Raw genomic sequence first — 6,338 nt, 5'->3', positions numbered from 1 at the left:
TCTCAGGAAATAAGGGAGACTATCAAATTGAAAAAGAAGGCATACAAAATGGCCAAGGTCAGTGGGAAACTAGAAGATTGGGAAAACTTTAAAGGTCAACAGAAAGGCACAAGAAGAGCTACAGAGAAAGGTAAGATAGATTATGAGAAAAAAGCAAACTCAGAATATAAAGAAATAGCAAAAGTTTACATATATATATATATATATATATAAAGCAAAAAAGAGTGGCTAAAGTAAACATTAGTCCTTTAGAGGATGAGAGGGGAGATTTAGTAATGGGATATGAGGAAATGGCCGAGACATTGAATAGGTATTTTGTGTCTGTCTTCACAGTGGAGGACACTAATAAATGCAAGTAATTGACGAAGAGATGAAGGTAGGTGAGGACCTGGAAACCATCATTATCATGAAAGAGGCAAGCTAATGGAGCTAAGGGTAGATAGGTCTCCTGGCCCTGATGGAATGCATCCCAGGGTACTAAAAGAGATGGCAGGAGAAATAGCAAGTGCACTTGTGGTCAATTTTCCAAATTTCACTGGACTCTGGGGCAATTCTAGCAGATCAGAAAACAGCAAATGTGATGCCACTGTTTAAAAAAGGGAGGTAGACAAAAGATGGGGTATTATAGACCAGTTAGCTTAACTTCTACAGTGGGGAAAATGCTTGAGTCTATTATCAAGGAAGAAATAGCAAAGCATGTCAATAGAAATTGCCTTGATGGGCAGACACAGCATGGGTTCATGAAGGGCAGGGCATGCTTAATTAATCTTTTGGAATTCTATGAAGACATCACAAACATGGTGGACAACGGGGACCCAGCAGATGTGATGTAACGAGATTTCCAAAAGGCACTTGACAAGGTGCCGCACAAAAGGCTGCTGCAATAGATGCAAGGCATTATCGGCAATGTTTTAGTGTGGACAGAGGATTGGTTAACCAACAGGAAGTGAACAGTGGGAATAAATGAGTGTTATTCTGGTTGGCAATCAGTGACTAGTGGTGTGCCTCAGGGATCGGTGTTGGGACCATAATTATTCACAATTTATATTGATGATTTGGCGTTGGGGACCACGTGTATGGTGTCAACGTTTGTGGATGACACTAAGATGAGTCGCACAGCAAAGTGTGCAGAGGACGGTAAAACGTTGCAGAGGAACATAGAAACTTTAAGTGAAAGGGCAAAGGTCTGGCAGATGGAATACAATGTTAATAAATATGAAGGCATCCATTTCAGTATGAATAACACATATAAGGATTATTACTTGAATGGTAAGGAATTGCAGCATGCTGCTTTGCAGAGGGAGCTGGGTGTCCTTGTTCATGAATCACAGAAGGTTGGTCTGCAGGTGCAGCAGGTAATTAAGAAAGCAAATGAAAATTTGCCCTTCATTGCTAAAGGGATTGAGTTTAAAAGCAGGGAGTTTATAAGATGCTGGTGAGGCCACACCAGGAGTACTGTGCAGTTTTGGTCTCCTTAATTGAGAAAGGATGCACTACCGCTAAATGGGGTACAGAGGAGGCTCATGAGGTTGAATCCCGAGTTGAGGAGGTTGGCTAATGAGGAGAGGCTGAGTAGACTGGGATTATATTCATTGGAATTTAGAAGAATGAGGGGGGATCTTATAGAAAGATATAAAATTACGAAGGGAATTTTATAAGATAGAAGTAGAGAGGATGTTTCCACTGGCAGGTGAAACTAGGATGAAAGGACATAGCCTAAAAATTAGGGGGAGCAAATTTAGGACTGAATTGAGAAGGAACTTCTTCACCCAGAGGATTGTAAATTTATGGAATTCCCTGCCCAGTGAAGTGGTTGAGGCTTCCTCAGTAAGTATTTTTAAAGCTAAGATAGATCGGTTTTTTTGAACACGGAAGGAATTAAGGGTTATGGTGACCAGGAGGGCAAGTGGAGCTGAGGCCATGGAAAGGTCAGCCATGATCTTATTGAATGGTGAAGCAGGCTCGAAGGGCCAGAGGCCTACTCCTGCTTCTCGTTCTTATGTTCTTATGTTAAAATAGTAATAGACTAAGGCATTATATTAATGTAAGTCTTCCTTTGCTTCCAGCAACAGATTTTAGGTAGAGCAAGAACACAGCTGATGGTATATAATATAATGTGGGTAAGTATGAAGTTATTCATATTTGTAGAAGTATATTGTTAAAAGGTGAGAAGTGAGTAAAGCTTGGAATAGAATGATGTCCTTATGTGTGGCTCAGGCAAATGGGTCTAGTTCAGTTTAGGAAACTTGGTCAGCATGGAGTGGTTGGGCCAAAGGACCTGTTTCCGTGCTGTATGACTCTATGACTCAATAACCTCACACACTGTTCAGTGGTCCACAGCCCCATCATTCACCTTTCAATAACCTTCAATAATCAGGGCTAGTGCTTAATGCCATCATAATGTTTACCTTGCTTTCACACTTTTACCATTGCTGTAAGCCTGACACCCCCTTTGCTTCCACCTACATTCAGCTAAAGAGCCCTGGCAGGCACATCAGAGTCAAAAAATGTGGCGGTGGAAAAGCACAGCTGGTCAAGCAGCATCCAAGGAGAAGACAGTCGAAGTTTCGAACATGAGCTCTTCATCAGGATTCCTGATAAAGAGTTCATGCTTGAAACGTTGACTTTCCTGCTCCTCGGATGCTGCCTGACCTGCTGTGCTTTTCCAGCACCACACTCTTCAACTCTGATCTCCAGCACCTGTTGTCCTCACTTCCTCCTGGCAGACACATCACTCAGACAAATTGCAATAAACCCAGTGACTCCTCATTCTCCCTGGCAGGGCAGGGCAGCACATAACAACGGGAAGCCACAAAGAAGAACCGGAAATGACATCATCCACCTGAAGAAACCAAGACCTATAAATAGAGAGGTGGGACATACCACCAGTCCTTCACCGGAGACTCTCGCTAATGATGTTACCTAGTATGATGAAGAAACATCTGAAAACAAATCATCCAGCAAGTTGACTTACATACTTAAAGAAGTTACATCTCCAAGGACCCTCAGAGGGGACACCGTTCCAAATTATTGACATTGCTGTGACTGAGGCCCCTGCAACAGCCATCAGTGAAACAATCCTGGATGACTATATGTGTCTGCCCTTTATACCTCACTCATCCTGTTCATCCATTCTCATATTCTCTCACTTTTTTTGTTGTTCACTCAAGGGATATGGGGTCAGTGGGGAAGAAGCTAGTCTTGAATCTGTTTATATGTGTATTCAACTTTTATATTTTCTATCCAACAGAAGAGGGTGGAAGAGAGTATATCCAGGGTGGGAGGGTCATTCATTATGTTGGTTGCTTTCCCAAGGCAGCAGGAAGCATAGATGGACTCCATGATGAACGGATGCTTTGTTCACAACTCTCTGCTCTTTCTTGCAGTCTTGGGAACAGCAGTCACCATGCCACAGTGTGATGCATCCAGATAGGATACTCTCCATGGAGCATCTATAAAAATTGATCAGAGTCCTTATGGACATACCAAATTTCCTTATCATCCTGAGGAAGTAGAGACATTGCTGTACTTGCTTGACCATTTCGTTGAAATAGGTAGACAAGGAGAGGTTGTTTGTGATCATCACTCCCAGGAACTTGACGCTCTCCACCTCAGCACCAATGATGCAAACAGGGGTGTGCCCTTCTCTCCGCTTCGTGAAGTCAATGACCAGCTTTTTCATTTTGCTGTCATTGTTGGAGAGATTGTTGTCTTCAACCATGCTGCTAAGCACTCTATCTCTTTCCTGTATTCTGCCTGGACATTGTTTGAGATCCGACCTATAATGGTGGTGTCATCAGCAAAGTTGTAAATGAGGCTGGGATGGAATTTGGCCACACAGTCATGAGGGTATAAAGCATATAATAGGGACAGAATACACAGCCTTGCGGAGCATCGTTGTTGAGGTTTATAGTGGAGTAGGCATTGTCACCTATTCTTACCAATTCTGGTCTTTGGGTCAGAAGGTTGAGCAAGTTACGGAGAGAGGAGCTGAGACCAAGGTCTGGAGTTTAGAGATCAGTTTGTTTGGAATTATGATGTTGAAGGCAGAGCTGTAGTCAATAAGTAGGAGCCTGACGTAGGTATTCTTGTTATCCAGATGTTCAAGAGATGAGTGTAGGGTCTGGGAAATGAGATCCACTATGAATCTGTTGCACCGGTAAGCAAATTGCAAACAATCAAGGCAATTTGACGAGCACTTCATAATGATGGAGGTCAGAGCCACCAGGCAGTAGTCATTAAGGAACACTCGATTGTTCTTTGGCATCGAAATGATGGTGGCCTTCTTGAAGCGGGTAAGGAATTCAGATCATAGTAAAGAGACATTAAAGATGTCTGTGAATACTCCTGCTAGCTGACCCAAACAGAATCTGAGTGCACAACCAGGGACTCCATCCGGGCCAGTCAACTTCACTGTGACAGAGTTCTGTAACTTCCAAGGAGCATGGAGGCATCTAGTTCCAAGTAGTTTTAGGGATTTACAGAGTTTAATGTACACCTTGTTCAGTCAATGGATGGTAAATAACTGAATGACAGCAGCTGAACCCAGCCTTAATACAATGTCTAATTACTGATATTTCAGCCTCTGTAAGAGCCGAGGCCAACACCATCCAGTATCTGACAGCTGCAATTAAAGATCCAGCTTATGCTTTGACATCCTTGCTATTTACATTAACATGCAGGGTCAGCCTTATAACATTTAGGTCCAGACGTCTAATCTGCAGGTCCAGTCATGTAATGTGTACGTCCAGTCTTACAGCATGGAGGTCCAGTCTTATAACATGCAGGTTCAGTCTTATAGCATAGTCTTATAATATCCAGGTCCAGATTTATATCATGGAGGTCCATACTTATAACATGTTGGTTCAAAGTTATTACATTCAAGTCCAGATGCATAACATGCAGGTTTAGACTTGTTGCATGCAGGCTGAGACTAATAGTGTGCAGGTTCAGTTTATATCTTACAGGTCCAGTCTTATAACATTCAGGACCAGACTTATAGCAATCAGGTCCAGCTTAAAACATACAGGCTCAGTCTTGTAGCATGCAGGTCCAGCCTTATAATATCCAGGTCCAAACATATAACATGCAGCTTCAGACTGGTTGCATACAGGCTGGGACTTATAGCATGCAAATCCAGTCTTCTTACATATGGGTCCAGATTTTCAACATGTAAGTCTTTAGTTTTTTGTGTCATCTCTGGGATTAACAGGGCTTTATTTCCAGTGCAGAACCACAGTGAACTGTGACAAAGTTTGGGGGCTTGTCCAGGATCAACTTTGAAACAAAAGCGTCAAGGATTTGGGCAAAGTATCATCAAGAGAACAGGCGACAGAAAACACCAGCTTTTGCTACTCATTTAAAACAAAGCACTGGAAACAAAAGAAAATCTCTCTAAGATGGCAGAGTTGTCTCCGATTGTCCTAAGAGTATTCTTAAAAAACAAGTTGATTCAATTGGCAGGTAAACTAGAAGTGGTATTGCCTGACAGAGCTCCTAAGACAGATATAATTAAGGTGCTAACACAGCACTTGGGTTTAGAGCAGGGGTAGGCAATTAATTCTTCCAGGGGGCCACATGAGAAACCTGAGTTGTGTTGGAGGGCCAAACCAACAATAAGTTGAACATAATTCTGCTCAATATTAATTTTCTCCCATTGTAAAAAGTACTAAATTATATAGTTTTGCACTGAAACTTATAATCAAAAGAATAAGGATATTCTGTTACAATAAAGGTATGAAATTGTGGAGTAGGTCAAATATAGAAGAAATAAACAGTAAAAACAACAATTTCAATATTTCCTTTTATTTTTAACACGTTAATCTCACAAACCAATAACAAAATGTTGTTTCATTATTGAGCAGTATTACAAACAACAAACAACTCTATACAAAAAGCAATAAGTGCTTTTGATGTTTTTCAGCTCATTTTACTTGTTTAGTGAGAAAAATCCAGGCTGTTTTGGGCTTGAACAAGTGCACTGAAATCTGGTTGAATGTCTGAGGTGGATATGCCTGAGAGGTGATCATCAGTGGTAGAGGATCTGTATTTGGATTTGTTGAACTTCACCACTGAGAATGTCTGTTCACATATATAGGTAGATCCAAAGAGGACTAGAATCTTCTGAGCATGCCTCCTCAGGTGTGGGAAGTTCTCCTCTTTTGAGAGAAGAGTAAAAATCAAGCAGTGAGACTGACCTAAAGTATTCTACCAGAAGTGTGTCAGACTGCAGCTCAATGAGTTCAAGGTGAACATCACTAGGTGCATTCTCCACATTGCATGTAAATGGGGGAAAAAAATCATGTGCATTTCATTCTCAACCATTTTAAAGTCTTAAA

This window comes from Chiloscyllium punctatum, chromosome 7, assembly GCF_047496795.1.
Source record: "Chiloscyllium punctatum isolate Juve2018m chromosome 7, sChiPun1.3, whole genome shotgun sequence".
Taxonomy (NCBI): Eukaryota; Metazoa; Chordata; class Chondrichthyes; order Orectolobiformes; family Hemiscylliidae; genus Chiloscyllium; species Chiloscyllium punctatum.
Note: the sequence above shows the minus strand (reverse complement) of the source record.